The sequence below is a fragment of the Coregonus clupeaformis genome, unplaced genomic scaffold (genome assembly GCF_020615455.1).
Source record: "Coregonus clupeaformis isolate EN_2021a unplaced genomic scaffold, ASM2061545v1 scaf1217, whole genome shotgun sequence".
Lineage (NCBI taxonomy): Eukaryota > Metazoa > Chordata > Actinopteri > Salmoniformes > Salmonidae > Coregonus > Coregonus clupeaformis.
Window position 1 is genome coordinate 98,814 of NW_025534671.1, and position 18,142 is coordinate 116,955.

General features: G+C 43.3%; 1 protein-coding gene across 1 annotated transcript in view; it reads left to right on the forward strand.

Moving 5' to 3' along the window:
• Positions 1-18,142, forward strand: part of LOC121561600 — a 28,021-nt gene that overhangs the window by 8,212 nt on the left and 1,667 nt on the right. The window lies entirely within an intron of this gene.

Genomic DNA, 18,142 nt, shown 5'->3' on the forward strand with positions numbered 1-18,142 from the left:
CCACTCTGTCCTGGGAGGGCCACCAGCATCGGGTCCAGGCTATGATCGATTCCGGTGCCGCAGGTGATTTTATGGATGTAACCTTGGCTAAGGAACTTAAGATCCCTACCCAACTACTTCCTCAACCCCAGGCAGTTACAGCCTTAGATGGCAGACCTCTGGAACCAGGAAAGGTTACTGAGGCGACTCAGTCCCTGCGACTTACCATCTCTCAACACCAGCAGGAGGAGACCTTCTATCTCATTGACTCTCCCGAGTATCCTATTATCCTGGGTCACCCTTGGCTATGCAGACATAATCCCCAGATCGACTGGCCTACGGGCACCATTCTAAGCTGGGGTTCCACTTGCCAACTCACCTGCATGCTTCAGAGTCCCTCAGCCCCCTAGTACCCAGTTTCAAGAGTCTGTTGACGTCTCCCGAGTCCCCAGTGTTTACCATCGGTTCAAGGCAGTGTTCAGCAAGGCCCGGGCTACTGCCTTCCGCCTCATCGCACGTATGACTGTGCCATTGATCTACTCCTGGGTGCTGCCCTCCTAGAGGTCGGATCTTTTCCTTGTCCTCCCCCGAGCACGCAGCTATGGACACCTACATTAAGGAGTCCTTGGCAGCCGGCCTCATCTATGCCTCAACTTCCCCGGCTGGGGCGGGCTTCTTTTTTGTTGAAAAGAAAGACGGGGGTCTTAGGCCTTGTATTGATTACCGGGGACTCAACAAGATCACGGTTCGGAATCGATATCCCCTTCCTCTCATGGCCACTGCTTTTGAGCTGCTTCAAGGGGCTTCCATTTTTACTAAGCTGGATCTCCGCGCAATGCTTACCATCTCGTGCGGATCCGGCAAGGAGACGAATGGAAGACGGCGTTCAACACGCCCACGGGGCACTATGAATATCGGGTGATGCCGTTCGGGCTCACCAATGCCCCCGCAGTATTCCAAGCCCTGATTAATGATGTTCTCCGGGATATGCTTAATCTGTTCGTCTTCGTGTACCTGGACGATATCCTCATCTTCTCGAGGTCACTGAAGGAGCATGAGGGGCATGTTAGCCGGGTTCTCCAGAGGCTCCTTGACAATCACCTCTACGTTAAGCCTGAGAAGTGTGAATTTCATGTTTCTCAGACTCAGTTTCTCGGGTTTATTGTCACTCCCGGGCACCTAGAGATGGATCCCAAGAAGGTCAAGGCGGTCCACGATTGGCCCACACCTGCCACGGTCAAGGAGGTTCAACGGTTCATTGGCTTTTCTAACTTCTATCGGAAGTTCATCAAGAATTTCAGCTCGGTGGTAGCCCCCTTGACCAGCTTACCAAGGGAGGAGGGACCAAGATTCACTGGGGTCCGGAAGCAGCCGGGGCCTTCGAGGATCTCAAGCGCCGCTTCACTTCTGCTCCGATTCTGGTGACCCCTGACCCAGAAAGACCTTTCGTGGTGGAGGTGGACGCCTCAGAGGTGGGGGTGGGAGCCGTCCTGTCACAGAGGGGTGCGGATGGGAGATTACACCCTTGTGCCTTCATGTCTCGCCGCCTGTCTGAGGCCGAGCGCAACTACCACGTGGGGGATCTAGAGTTGCTTGCGGTAAAACTGGCCTTGGAGGAGTGGCGCCATTGGCTTGAGGGGGCTCAGCACCCTTTCCAGGTTCTCACAGACCACAAGAACCTGGAATATCTCCAACAGGCTAAGCGGATGAACCCTCGGCAAGCGCGATGGTCCCTTTTCTTTAATCGATTCCAGTTCCTCCTGTCTTACCGACCTGGCACCAAGAACGTCAAGCCGGATGCCCTGTCTCGAGTCTATTCTCCCGAGGTACGAGAGAAGCCCTTGGCATCGATTATTCCGAGGTCTAGGATCGTCGCACCTCTTCAGTGGGAACTAGAAAGAGGGGTACGAGAAGCTCTTGTCCATGAGCCCGATCCAGGCGGTGGTCCTGCCGGTCGCCTGTACGTTCCTCTCTCTGTTCGGGCCCGCGTCTTGCAGTGGGGTCATGAGTCGCCCTTGACATGCCATCCAGGCAGTGCTCGCACACTGGAGTTCCTCCGACGGCGGTTTTGGTGGCCGTCCATCAAGAAGGACGTGCAGGTCTATGTTGAGGCCTGCCCTGTGTGCAACCAGGGAAAGTCGACACGCCAGCGACCTCAGGGACTGCTCCATCCCTTACCTGTTCCTCGAAGGCCATGGTCACACCTTTCTCTGGACTTTGTTACGGGACTTCCTCTATCCCAGGGCAACACCGTCATCCTAGTGGTGGTAGACCGTTTCTCTAAGGCTGCCCGGTTTATTCCCCTGCCCAAGCTGCCCTCGGCTAAGGAGACTGCTGAGCTCCTCATGAACCATGTCTTCCGGATATTTGGTATTCCCCTGGACGTGGTCTCTGACCGAGGTCCCCAATTCTCGTCCCGGTTTTGGGGGCCTTCTGCAGGCTTGTTGGGGCCACAGCCAGCCTATCGTCGGGGGTTCCATCCAGAGTCTAATGGTCAAACGGAACGGATTAATCAGGATCTGGAGACCACCCCTGCGGTGTATGGCGGCCAGTAATCCCACGTCTTGGGCCACCTATATCATTTGGGCTGAATATGCCCACAACACCCTCCAGTCCTCAGCCACCGGATTGTCCCCTTCGAATGCCAGTTCGGTTACAACCCTCCATTATTTCCAGAGGAGGAGGCGCAAGTTGGTGTTCCCTCGGCCCAGCGCTTTGTCCAACGCTGTAGGCGGACCTGGAAGAAGGCCAGGCGTGCCCTCCTTCGGACCTCCCAGAGATACCAAAGTCAGGCTAATCGCCACCGCCGGGCGACTCCCTAGTTTCCGAGCTGGTCAGAGAGTTTGGTTGGCCACTAAGAACCTGCCCCTCCGGGTCGAGTCCAAGAAGCTTTCCCAGAGATACATCGGCCCTTTCCGCATTGCTAGAAAGGTTAACCCTGTGTCTTATCGTTTGGTTCTCCCTCGTTCCCTTAGAATTAACCCCCACTTTCCATGTTTCACTTATTAAACCTGTCTTGTCTTCTCCCTTTGCCCCCCACGCAGACCCCCCACCACCTCCCAGGATCATTGACGGCCAGCCAGCCTACACAGTCCGCCGGATACTGGACTCCCGGAGGGTCCAGAACTCTCTGCAGTATCTGGTGGACTGGGAGGGCTACGGGCCAGAGGAGCGCTCTTGGGTTCCAGCCAGGGACATCCTGGACCCAGGGTTGATCCGAGATTTTCGCACCCGGGGGCCAGGGTGTTCTGGAAGGAACGTCAGGAGTCGTTCCTAGAGGAGGGGGTCCTGTCAGCTTCCTGCTTCTCCTGTTTGTCTCCGGGCCTCTAGAGGTCAGCTGTGTTCCCCTCTGCCTTAGTTCTTCCTCGTGTGTCCTCATTAGTTTGATCCAGGTCACCTGTGCCTTGTTTTCCCTTTAGTATTTTATTGGTGTGTTTTCCCCTTGTTTCTCACTTGGTTATTGCGTCCTGACTATGTGTCTCCTGCTTTGTCCCACCGTGTCTGTTCTAGTAAGCTGTTCGAAGTTATCTTTAGTTTGTTTTTCTCCCCTCGTGGAGTTGTTTTGTTTTGCCTCCTGTTTTGGAACATTAAATCAACTTACCTGGAGTATTGCCTTGGGTGTTTCATTTGGGTCCTAGAACACCTCCTCTGTGGCTAAGGGGTAGTACCCCCAGCTTTCCACATCTGAGACCGGAGTTCTAGCCCGGCTTGTGACAATTATGCATTAAGATACCATCTGTATTTACCTCACTAGAAGACAAAAACACAACAGTTTAATTAATTTCATTTCTAAACCAATAAATCCCTATAAACATTCACCATATGACAAATTATTATGCTTTAACAATTATTCCTAATACCAATTCCTAATATACATGTCACGCTCTGGCTCCGGGACTGTGTAGTTTGAGCCAGGGTGTATTCATTTGGTTGTGTTGGGTATAGGGTGTGTTCATTTGGTTGTGTTTGGTTTTGGTTGTAGTGTCTTGTCTCGTCATGTGACTCCCAATCGGAGGTAACGAGTGTCAGCTGTCGGCTCGTTATCTCTGATTGGGAGCCATATTTATACTGTCAGTGTTCACCTTAGGGTTGTGGGTTTTTGTTCCATGTTTCAGTCTGTGTACTGAGGACTTCACTATCCGTCATTGTTTATTGTTTTCTCGTTCGTGCACTTTAACTTTAATAAAGTCATGTTCGCTACAAACGCTGCGCTTTGGTCCACTCCTTCCGTAGACGGCCGTGACAATACATCCCAATTTCCATTATATAAACCCTTTAAATACATATAACCGAATGGAATGACAGTCAGTTGATTCCTGAAAAATCTGAAAAATCTTGAAATTATTGGAGGTATATAACTCTGTTCCTCCACTCAGGTACTCAGCCATAACCCACATCTCATCATTGTCATTCCTCAAACGTCGTCCTCTATCACCTGATAATTGTCATCAACAGTATCCTCATCTCTAATCGTCAATTTCATCGTAGCCTTCTGTATCATTGGTTGACATGATACCTGTTCAATCTCCCCTCTATCCATACCTCCTTTGTGTTAGAAAAGTCCTACAATGTTACATATAGATCTAGGAATCTCTCTTTCTTACTTGCCCCTCCATCAAGGTAGCCATTAACACCTATTACTAACCTTCCCACTTGGGTGTTGTCCATCAATGACTTCATTAATCCTTTACCACCACATAGTCTCCAAGTTGCAAAAAATGTCCAGATTCTCCCGGTAGGTCTGTCAGAGAAGCCATCACCTTTTCTAAAGAAAGTCTGGATAACATTGTTAGTTGAGACACAGCATGCTACTTCAACCTTTCTTCTTATCCTTCCTGATAAGCCTTTTAGATTAGGAAGTTCACATTCTTGCATCTTGTTATAGTCACTAATGTCATAGAAAGGCCTCCTCTAAATTCTGCCTTATACCACAAATACATTTTCCCTTAAAACATTTAATCTAACCCATAACACATGACTTTCTACTGCTCATATTCTTAATACAATATGCAAATATACCAAGAAATCCTCATACCATCAATACTACCCCCTTTTTTGAACACATGAGTCACAACGTGATTCATGCTTTCGAAAACAAAACACCAACATTGTTAATTAAACCCTAAAAAAATGAAATTAAAAAGACAACCTTTGATAATACCTCAATTTACTTCTATCCCGTAAAGTAATCCAAGATTAGTATACATAACTATCAACAGTTATCCCTCATTCAGGATAGCTCTCTCTCTCCCTTGTTATTATCTAGCCCAAATCATATATATTAAAATCAAATTATAAACCACAATCAGTTATAATAAATTACCCTCAACTCAGTAAAATGAACTATCTTAAATTTCTCAGCCCTTGTTTCTCGGATTACTAGTGTGGATGATCAGATCACACCAGCACGTCAGAACAGAGTTCAGAGGTCATTGAAATCATTCAACGAATTGATAGTATACTAATCATTACCAACATTCAAAACATCTAATAAATGTTATGTACCCCAAGTGTAAAAAAAATCCTGATGACATTTATTCTCATAAGAAATCATGTATACCCAAAACTCAGTCAAAAATAAAAATAAAAAGTCATTGTGTGTGCTCCTTTAAGACGTATCACCTTTGACCTGTTGAAATCCCCTTAAATAAAAATAACAACCTTTTATAACATCATCCTAGGTGAGTTGTGTGTTTATTTGAAAAACCCATTTGGAAAACAAATAAAACAAACATGGCCAGGCTTTATTTAATTTGGTAGCTCCCTATTACAACCTAAAAACAAGACTACTTAATTTTACTAACTAGTTCCACCCTAGCTCTGGGCAATATTCCAATGAGATAAAGAAATGCCCTTTCTCCTGGAATAGAAAGTATACATGTTGTTAACATATAATCAACAATCCAAAGATAGTAATTACACACAAAACATGATACATACATCCACAGTCCTATCTCATCAATAATCATTTGTATCAATCTCACTCCTCATAACTACTCAAATAAAAATATTATATAAAACCTTTCACAAAATTAAAACCACTCAAAATTCCTCTGAGTTTACAATGATTCTGTTGAATTGATCACCCTTCAGATCATATCCTCTTTAAATCTCAGCATGATTATTGAACCCCTACATCTGCTCCTTGTGATCCCACATCAAACAAACCGTTATCATTTACTGTATCAACAACATAGGAAATATCAGCTACCCCTTTTAATGTTCCTAACTTCCCTCTAAATGTCCAATTTCATACATTATCCAATACAATCATGTATATAATATAATAATATAATATTATATATAATATAATATATAATATATATAATAATATAATAATATATAATATGCCATTTAGCAGTACTCCTCTTAAGTAAGACTAGATATCTTATCCCCAGCATCGATAAAAAAAAATTGATACGTTGTGTCCGACTTTACCCCTAACATAATATTATAGGAGACTTCCATCAATCCAGGAAAAAAAACTCCCACTTAGAAGACACTAGATAATAACACGTTTTATTAAGTTAAGTACACCTTCCACTATAAACCTATAACCCCTTTTTAGTAATTTAATCATTGCAAACTGTTGCATTGATGTTATTAAAATATAAACCTATTGTTTCATAATCCATAACCCATAAAAAGATGTCTACTTAATCCATTATGCCAACAACAACAACTATCTCCCATCATTCAAAGTACCAGAAACAGATTATCGTTATCTGAAGTAATGAACCATGTGCATAACTCACGGCTGTTTAAACAAACTATATAATGTCATAATAAAATGATCAATTATCAAATATCGTTCCTTATTCAACTATCTAGACATGTTCTTCATTAGTACATCGTCTCCACAAAGCAATACTACTTAATAACATATTCTCATTCTCCTAAATAGAAATAATTACTTCTATTAAACAATCCAATTCAACATCAAGTCAACCTGTCTCATCAACCAATTAAATTACTTACTTTTTAAACCCTCTACAATATCTATCATACTCTACCGCTAATTTTCCTCATAACGGTACCTCAACAGATGAGACATTAATTTAAAGTTATAGTCAAAACCAATAAAACATCAATTCACCGATATGCAATTTTAATTACTATGTTTTCCTATCTGACATGGATTGGTAGGACAACATCTTTCCTATAATGTTATCAATGAAACCAGTAATTCACGTCAATAGCATCAATGTAAAAGATTAGCTTTCTATCCCTTACTGGATTCGAATCAGGGACCCTCTGCACACATCGACAACAGTCACCCTCGAAGCACCGTTACCCGTCGCTCCACAAAAGCCGCGGCCTTTGCATAGCAACTACTTCCAGTTCATAGAGCAAGTGACGTCACCCAATGAAAACCGCACTAGCTCTCACCGCTAACTAGTTTGCCATTTCCTGCCGATAATATTCAACCTCCTATGACTTCCTACAAAATACGCAATCCTTGTACACCTAACGTAACCCATAATGTCCATTTCAGCGCTCTCACGTTTCAGCAAGCCCCAATGGTTAATACCCGCAGACAAAAATTGAAATTCTTCCATTTTTACTACCAGTCCTAATAAAACACACTTTCAAACAACGTTCTGCATTTACCTCTATCATAGGGTTTAAAAACTAACTTAACAACATTAACCATCCTAAATTGCCATAGTAACATCATGTTTGGTTCAGTTTATCAACTAAAATCATAGCCACGCAATGAAACCATCACTCCGCCATTTACAGAATGAATGAGATCTAGTCAACTATCCTTTCTAAGTAGGCTACAAGTAACACCAAACACTTGCTGTAGTTTACCATCATATATTGAAATCATCCATTTATCACGATCCAATTTATTTATAGACATATTCCACCATTCTCACTCATTTAATCTATCAAAACCTTATTCAAATGCCAAAAAAATGTACTATCACGCACTCTTCTCTCCATACTCGTTAACATTTTTACATTTTAGTCATTTAGCAGACGCTCGTATCCCAAGCGACCCACAATTAGTAAGCTCTTACATTGTTATACTTATTCCAGCCCACCTTGGGAATAGAACACACAACCCTGGCGTTGCAAGCACCATTCTCCACCAAACGAGCTACAAGAGTCCTGCTATTTAAACCACACACGCTTCAAATCATACATTCAACATCACCAAACCAAATACTCCGTCGTACCCATTCAATCAACACATCAGCAGTGGAATGTACACTCATAAATGCAGATTGATACTCCATGCCTTGAAATGATAAATAGATTTCCACCAATAGCGCCATTACAATGATTTCTCATCTGACCCTCTGATACAAAATGAAGTTCCCTCACTGTACTACGTTAGCTCTACCATGATAATTATTTCAATTGAACCCTCTATTTGCTTTGTACAATATTATACATTACGTCTGAAACAACATTACTTATGGTCAGTTTATTCCACTATCACATGATCCAACAACGGTATAAACTTAGAAAACCCATATTTATTACTTTCTTCACCCACGACGCATGTCTACGTTTGAGTGAAAAAAATATAATACAGACATGGCACTCTAATTATGATTTTGTCATTACCATTTCCAAATCGTCACAACTCCTTATAGAACGTTAGAAAGTTCTATATATTCACATGAAATAATCCCTTCAGTTAGTTTAACAATCCTCATTCAACCCAAATCAGCCTCTCCTTCATTCTCTCAGCGGAACCAAAAAAAAACAGACCGTAATTTCCAAGGACACTGCCGTTCCTGTCCCAGAAAACTCAGACTCTTCCACTACTTTCTACAATAACATCAAGCTCTATTTACCCCTTATAAATACTCTTCTGAGGATATTCTTTATCACCCATGCAATGTTAGTAACTTTCAGTGTTAGTAATTTAAATACTTGCATCAAATCCACTTCTGATAATGTTTTTTTTTTAATGTAGTTCGCCTTTAAATGTCATTTTTGGTGCTATGATTCAATATGTTACCTGTCATTGGCTCCATCTCCTAGCCCTTTTGCGTAATTCATCCACAGTACTTATTGTGACAGGGCTTGTATAACACGGTTGAGGCCTTGAACCTCTTCCCGACTAACACTTTATGATGAATCTTTCACATCAAAGGCCTTAAACCTATTTTATGAACTTTATGGTGATTGTTTCACATCAAAGGCCTTAAACCTATTTTATGAACTTTATTATGATTCTTTCACATCAAAGGCTTTAAACCTATTTTATGAACTTTTTGATGAATATTTCACATCAAAGGCCTCGAACCTATTTTATGAACTTTATGATGAATCTTTCACATCTGTCATGAACCCTGCGTCCTGAGTCGGTTCCTGCCTATGTTGCCATTTTTTCTGCTCTAAATCTCCTGTTCCTGAAGGTTCTTGAACGCTCCCTGCCTGGTTGCCGGGCGACGTTGCTAGGCGGGAGATCTCCCTATTACCCGCACCTGCATCTCATCAGCGATCTGCACACCTGGTCCTGATCATCACCCTTCATGAGCTCTGACCTGACATCCATTCCCTGCCGGATCGTTAGCCATGAACAGTATGTTTGTCAGCGTATCAGCCTTTGAGTTTCTAGCGTTAGTTTTGTTGTTTTGCACCTTGTTGTCTTGCCGTGTACTTACCTCCGTTTTGTTTCTATCTACAGTCAATCTCCCGGAACCTTCACCCAACCCCTGCCTGGTTGTCGGCGGCTGCCGAGCCATTATTGGATCTGCCACTGCACCTCCACCAACTCATCTCCGCCGCCCGCTCTGTCCCCTGGATTATTCTGCATCGTTTTTTTGAATCTGTTAAATAAATACTCACCTTCGTTTCAACTCACCTTGTCCTGGTCTGCTTCTGGGTTCTGGCTTAGTAAACCGTGACAACATCAAAGGCCTCAAAACTATTTTATGAACTTTATGATGAATCTTTCACATCAAAGGCCTCGAACCTATAGCAAGGATTCTATTTTATAATCTCGTCATGTTGAGGACTCGACCCCCGCATCTTCCTACGTTCGTCTACCAAAGACGTTTATCCCTGAGGACTCGAACCTCGCATCTTTCTACGTTCGTCTACCAAAGACGTTTATCGCTTTTCATAATGATACTACACATCTCTCTATTTCATGAATTCTTCCATGATGATACAACACATCAGAGCTTCATCTATTTTACTCCTATGATGATACTACACATCAGAGGATCATCTATTTTACTCCTATGATGACACAACACATCAGAGCTCCATCTAATTTACTCCTATGATGATACTACACATCAGAGCTTCATCTATTTTACTCCTATGATGATACAACACATCAGAGCTTCATATATTTTACTCCTATGATGATACAACACATCAGAGCTCCATCTATTTTACTCCTATGATGATACTACACATCAGAGCTTCATCTATTTTACTCCTATGATGATACTACACATCAGAGTCTCATAACCTAATTTACTCCCATGATGATACTACATATCAGAGTCTCATAACCTAATTTACTCCCATGATGATACTACATATCAGAGTCTCATAACCTAATTTACTCCCATGATGATACTACACATCAGAGTCTCATAACCTAATTTACTCCCATGATGATACTACACATCAGAGTCTCTCTTTACCAATTTATGCTAATTACTATAAACACACCTTGTTTTGAATCATAGCATCATGTCATTGTGTAATTTAATATTTCTCCTTACATCCCTTTACATCATTCAACACCACTCATCGTCCCCATTTAAAAATATTGCTTTTTACAGTTCGTTACAGCTCAGCTTTACCACAGATAAGCAGATTTTGACAGAATTCAAAAAATGAAAGTCTGCTTACCTGTTAGTTGAGCTGTGAACTGCATCCTGTTCATTTAGACGCCAATCTGTTATGATGAGTTTCTCAGGTATCAAAGAATCAAGGATGCAAGGATATTCTTAGACATTCTGTGGAGATTTCATACCAAGTATTTATTGAATCACAAGCTCGTGGGTTCATCTAACAAACGGACATGGCTTTGCCCTTCGTCAGTTGAACTAACTAGACAAAGAAGACCCTCTATCTTATATAGCCTTTTGGTTCTAATTCCTTTCACATACATTTGGCAAGTCTCCATGGGCACTCCCTGTCTTTGATGTTCATCACTTTTTACCCCAAGTCAGTATACTAAACATCACTCATGCTATCCTAAACATCACTAATCTACCTTGACATAATGGAATGTAGACTTCATGGCCCCAAACCACTCATCTCTTAACTCTTCCTCTGTCCTCACAACACTGTGGCATGACATCATTATACCATAAAAACATCATATCACAGGTATTCCTTAAAGAGGTAGGGTTTCAAGTGTCTCCGGAAGGTGGTCAGTGACTCCGCTGTCCTGGCGTCGTGGGGGAGCTTGTTCCACCATTGGGGTGCCAGAGCAGCGAATAGCTTTGACTGGGCTGAGCGGGAACTGTGCTTCCGTAGAGGTAGGGGGTCTAGCAGGCCAGAGGTGGATGAATGTAGTGCCCTCGTTTGGGTGTAGGGTCTGATCAGAGCCTGAAGGTCATGGCTGGTCATGGCTCACATCAACACCATTATCCCAGAAACCCTAGACCTACTCTAATTTGCATACCACCCCAAGAGATCCACAGATGTTGCAATCTCTATTGCACTCCACACTGCCCTTTCCCACCTGGACAAAAGGAACACCTACGTGAGAATGCTATTCATTGACTACAGCTCAGCGTTCAACACCATAATGCCTCAAAGCTCATCACTAAGCTAAGGACCCTGGGACTAAACACCTCTCTCTACAACTGGATCCTGGACTTCCTGACGGGCCACCACCAGGTGGTAAGGTTAGGTAACAACTAGGGGTGTAACGATTCGTTTTAACAACGATTCGATTTGTATCACGATTCGTGGTTGTCGATACGATTCAAGGGCGATATTGGTTCATTTAGAACGATACAATCCGAAACGATTCAGTGACTTGAAATCGATTCAGTAACCTTTTAGCCAAAAATTCAACCAGTGTGACTGAAATAAATACCTGGATATTGGACAGTGCAGGTGAAGTTTCCTAGATTCCTGTTTCTTGTAAGGACCGCAATGGTGGCTTGATAATTTCTCGCTCGTCGGCTTCTCCTCTGTCGTCCGCCATGCTATGTTTTGTTGTCTTGGCGCCTTTGCGCTGCTGCTGGCGCGATGACGTCACGGACAGGCAGACTGAATCGAGTAATGTTTAAAGCCTTTATCATTAAAAGTGCTAAGAAAAAACATCCATATAAACAGGGGTGCACATAACTTTTTCAGTGAGTTACTCAGGTGAGTACCAGCAGATGGTGTTTGGTACTCACCATATATGTAGCGTGGTCTTAATAAGTGCAGTCTTCTTCACTGTCCTCCTCAGTGCCGCCACCACTGTCCTCCTCAGTGCCGCCACCACTGTCCTCCTCAGTGCTGCCACCACTGTCCTCCTCAGTGCCGCCACCACTGTCCTCCTCAGTGCTGCCATCACTGTCCTCCTCAGTGCTGCCACCACTGTCCTCCTCAGTGCCACCACCACTGTCCTCTGCTTCAGCTTCCTGCATGGTAGATGATGAAGATGCTGCAGATGCACCTCCCTGTCCTTGGTTGAGCCTCCGATTAGCTGTCTCCATCCACAGGTCAACAGCAGGCTTTGGGTCAAATGTCTCTGTGGTCTGCTTTGACAGGTGAATGTGCATCAGTGCTGAGAGACGAGCATGTGACAGACAAGATCTGTACTTGGTTTTTATAATGTTGAGATGTGAGAATCCCCTCTCACAAGCTGCACTGCTTAAAGGCAGTGTAAGAGACAGCTTAACCACCTTGTTGATGTTGGAATAAGCATCTGGGTTACTTGTACTTACTATTTGGACCAAGTCATACACAGAAGAGGCTCCCAGGCGTTTTCCTGCCTGCTTTAAGCGCATCCATTCTGTCACAGTGGTATCTTTGTCAAGTTGCAATGTGGCCTCATATTTCTTGAGAATGCTGCAAACTGTTGTGTTTCCAAAACTGTGGAGGTCTTGCATTTCCTGAGGCCATGTTGAAGGATCAAATACTAAGAAATGATCACATGACTTGAGGGAGTCATATCTGATTTCAAACTCTTCAATTAACCCCCTGAGTATTGTCTCTGTCAGCATCAGCATTGGAAACAGTGTGTGCCCTATGGCTTTCACCATCAAGCAGAAGTGTGAACTGTCCAATGGCCACCATGAGTTCATCCTTACATTCTCCAATGGTCAGCTTTTCCTTCTGAAACCTAATGGATGTGGTGTTCAAAATGTTGCAAATGTCAAGCATGTTTGACAGAAAGCACTGAAAACGCTCTGTGCAGATATGCTGCAAGTCACTGTTATCACTCGTAACCAGTTGCATTTTAATGGCTGGCAATAGTCTTGATATTTTTAACAGTGTTTCATGCCTCCATGCAGACCATCTGATATTATGAAACTTTCCCAGTTTCACAAAGGAGATCCCATTTTCTTCACATTGCTTATTCAGTGCAGCAGTTTTTTTTGCTCCACCTTTTTGTAAATAAAACTGCAGCAGCTTGACCACAGAGCGATTAAATGTCTCACAGTAAGGAACGTTGCGATCAGCTGATTTCGCGCAATTCTCCAGTGTGTGTGCGGTGCACAGAATGTGCACAAGGGAGTCTCCAACCGCAGCAAGTTGCCGGAGTTTTGGCACAACGCCGTTGTAGATACCCACGTTGACAGCAGCAGTCTGTGCACACAGCGACCAACTTTGTTGTCCAGTCATCCAAGCCTGTGTCCTGGAAAAGTCTCACAAGTCCGTCTGTTATGGCCTGTGCGGTTCGGTCAGCACCCAATTCAATCAGTCCAATAAAGTCCGAAGTAAACTCTCCGTTGCTGGACACAGACACACTGTAAACGATTTCCTGCTCAGTTTTTGTGATGTCCTCAGATCCATCAAAAAGCAGCCCACAAAAATTCAGCAGACTGCAACTTGGCTCGTAACTCCCCGCTGATGGTGTGAGCGATGCTCTGCATGATCCGTGTGCCCTCTTCACGTGAATGATATGCACCTCCGACATTTACTTCTAGCCGCTTCAGTAAAGGAACATCCTCAGAATAGGAAGACGTGGGACGTGCGTGTTTAGCTTTATGGAAGGCGAGGAGAAAAATATTAAACAGAGCTTGCCGCTGTTCTTCATTCAGCTTGTCTCGCCATCTGGCAAGTGGGCAACTGGACATTTATTCTCGGCTAGCTTGTTTAGCAATGGCTTGCGCTACATTCGTGTGCTCCTTGCTCTTTTCATGTTTGTCAAATAAAGGATGGTTGAAATTCTTTGAGCCTTTATAAAATGCACCTGTTTTGTCTGCTAGATGTGGATTTGAGTGGCAAATCTTGCACCACATTTCAGTGCGCTCATCGTTAGCTTCAAGCCACTGCACATCTTGGAGCCACTTTTCCGAAAAAAAGTATTTTCTTCGGCTCTGGCTCCAGTTGGCGTTTCTTTGTAGGTGGCGAAACGCCAAAGAAGCTGCTTAATGTCTGTTGCTTTTTGGACATCCCTGACAGTAGTTGACAAGCAACCTGTCATGTGTAAGGTTAGATGAGAAGATCGGTCAAGTACGCAAAGGCGCGTAGTAACACAAGTGGCATTACGCATTCCTGATTTTTGTCGCGCTTGCGTACCTGCGTACCAGTTATGTGCACCCCTGCATATGAAATCTGACGTGCTTAAATCCAATGGGTTATTTCCTAGCATCGATACAATCGATTTATTACATTTTAAAACGATGTTAGATCGATATATGTTGTCCAAAAGGCCAACTCGCCGAGCACAGATCGATGTAGTTGGATCATAGAAATATAAATCGATACATCGATGTAGTAGATGGATCGTTACACCCCTAGTAACAACACATCTGCCATGCTGATCCTCAACACGGGGGCCCCTCAGGGGTGCGTGCACAGTCCCCTCCTGTACTCCCTGTTCACCCATGACTGCATGGCCAGGCATGACTCCAACACCATCATTAAGTTTGCAGACGACACAACAGCGGTAGGCCTGATCACCGACAACGATGAGACAGCCTATTGGGAGGAGGTCAGAGACCTGGCCGTATGGTCAAGACAAAGTGGTCAAGACAAAGGAGATGATTGTGGACTACAGGAAAAAGAAGAGGACAGAGCACGCCCCCATTCTCATCGACGGGGCTGTAGTGGAGCAGGTTGAGAGCTTCAAGTTCCTTAGTGTCCACATCACCAAGAAACGATCATGGTCCAAACACACCAAGACAGTCGTGAAGAGGGCACAACAAAGCCTATTCCCCCTCAGGAGACTGAATAGATTTGTTCTACAGCTGCACCATCGAGAGCATCCTGACTGGTTGCATCACTGCCTGATATGGCAACTGCTCGGCCTCCGACCGCAAGGCTCTACAGAGGGTAGTGCGTACGGCCCAGTACATCACTGGGGCCAAGCTTCCTGCCATCCAGGACCTCTATACCAGGCGATGTCAGAGGAAGGCCCTAAAAATTGTCAAAGACTTCAGCCACCCTAGTCATAGACTGCTCTCTCTGCTACCGCATGGAAAGCGGTACCGGAGTGCCAAGTCTAGGTCCAAAAGGCTTCTTAATAGCTTCTACCCCTAGCCATAAGACTCCTGAACAGCTTATCAAATGGCTACCTGAACTATTTGCATTGACCCCCTCTTTTACGCTGCTGCTACTCTCTGTTTATTATCTATGCATAGTCACTTTAATGTACATATTACCTCAATTACCTCGACTAACCTGTGCCAACACATTGACTCAGTACAGGTATCCCCTGTATTTAGCCTTGCTCCTGTTATTTTACTGCTGCTCTTTCATTATTTATTTTTTTTTAAAAATTTACTTAACACTTATTTTTTGTTAAAACTGCGTTGTTGGTTAAGGGCTTGTAAGTAAGCATTTCACTGTAATGTCTACACCTGTTGTATTCCGCGCATGTGACACATACAATTTTATTTTATTTTATTTTGTTGATATCTAGGCATAGTGTAAATTGTATTGATTGATTCTGTAATTTCTTTCATATAGCCACCTTTAAATTGCCTATTGTCTTCAACTTTGAAGAGATGTATTAACCAACACATTTGAATACTGTATTGCATGTTTTATGTATTTTTCTTTCAATGCCAATAAACCATCATAAAATACGTTTTTTTTCCCGTGACATCGCGTAAAAATGTTATAGGATGTGTATTCATTAGGGAGAAATAGGATTTGCCCGGGGCAAATGATACAACAGGACAAATAAATGTGCTCAGAAATTACGCACTCTGTCCGCAGTAAGGAACGCGTCACCATAGAAATCGAATCTAGATTATAATTCTATACGCGTCACAATGCCCAATAACATACATTCTAATTCCTAATTCTGTGTGTATCACTCAGAGGTTAAGTTATTCACAATCACAACCAACCTACAGTATATCTATAGCAAACGCGCATTCTTCATTCAAGTCAATCAATATTTTTTATTGTTCTCAGTAAGGTAAGTAGGTCTTCCCATAATGAGAATGACCGATATTGCACGCTTTCGACATTTGAGAAAAATAACGTTACTTGGATCATATCGAATCTATTAGATATACAACCAATTTATCGACAATCTAAGATGACTTGCTTCCTCATCATAATTAAGATCTCATTAATCTCATCTGCATTTTCATTGTTTATATTGCATGGTCTTGTTCTATGTAAGGTATAATGTATATTCTTCCCATTTAGATAACTTTTTCCAGCATGAATTAATAAAAGATAGATGTACTGCTGTAGACATCTGGTGTTGGGTACTGTGCTCAGTAACCCTCGCTCTTTCTGCAGGGTTTTGGCCAACAACAATTAATAATCAATAAGGCCTCATCACTCTCCATGGAGGAGCAGTAAGTTTTTGCCATGAACCAATTCATATCACTCTCTGATTGCCACATTCTAACTGGTTAAGTCACTAATTGAAGACTCTATTGCAGAAAATGCTCAAGAGGCAATTCTGTATGCTGAAAGCCCAGGGAAGGCTCCCACTGGACCTCCCTCTGAGACCAATGAAGGACTGGCTCCTGGCAGGGAAAAGAGTCTTCCTGGAGTAAGTGCAGTGTTCTCAGACTATTTTTAAATACGAAGTACGAAACTTTATACTTCATTTAGGTAACTTGAGTTTATCACATCAGTACACAAGGCCAAATAATAACCTGAATGTATCAAAATATATTAGATGATAGCAATAGTTTGATAGATAGTGTAGACAGACACAGTCTGATACATTTCCATATTCACATGAAGGCGTGAGGCAGAGACATGGAAGAGATGGAGGAAGGTCTCTGTAGCTGAATTGGTGAGGACTATGTAGAGCAAACAGTACACCCACTGTAAAGCACTTCAAATATCAGCAAGCTCATTTTTGTACCCAGAGAAAAACAATAGCTATCAGTTCAAATTCATAATTTTCCCCATCATTTCAATGATGGACCAGTGTCCAGTCTCACCTGGTACATCAACAGTCTTTTAATGACATATTATGTTGTTACATAGACTTGGGATGCAAAGAGGGGCCTGGAATTACAGGAAACAGAGACAGAGAGAGTTATCCTGCTCAGTGGCCAGAGAGTTCAGGATGAATTAAGGATACCAAATGTCATCGTGGACACTGCTACCGACGGAGACATCCAGCTTCTGAAAGAGGAGCGTTGGAAGTTAATCCGAAAATTCTATGATATGATTGCAGAACTACCAAAGGTAAGGAACAAGAAGCCTGTTTCGTAAGTGTCTTTCCAAGTTGGGTGTATCAGAGTTGTCTCAAACTGGACAATATTACAAATGAGCTTCTATACATTTTGACTTTAGATGTCTGTGGTATGTTTTGTGAAAAAGGACAGATATTGTTTTGTTCTTACTCTTTCATTGCTCTGCATTGTCTATTTAGTCCTATTTCGGATCCACTGAGAGCCTTCCTGAGATGTGTGGCAGAGGTCCTGAGGTGTGTAGCAGAGGTCCTGAGGTGAGCAGCAGAGGTCCTGAGGTGAGCAGCAGAGGTCCTGAGGTGAGCAGCAGAGGTCCTGAGGTGTGCAGCATAAGTTCACAGGTGTGCAGCACAGGTCCTGAGGTGTGCAGTGGAGTGCCTGAGGTGTCA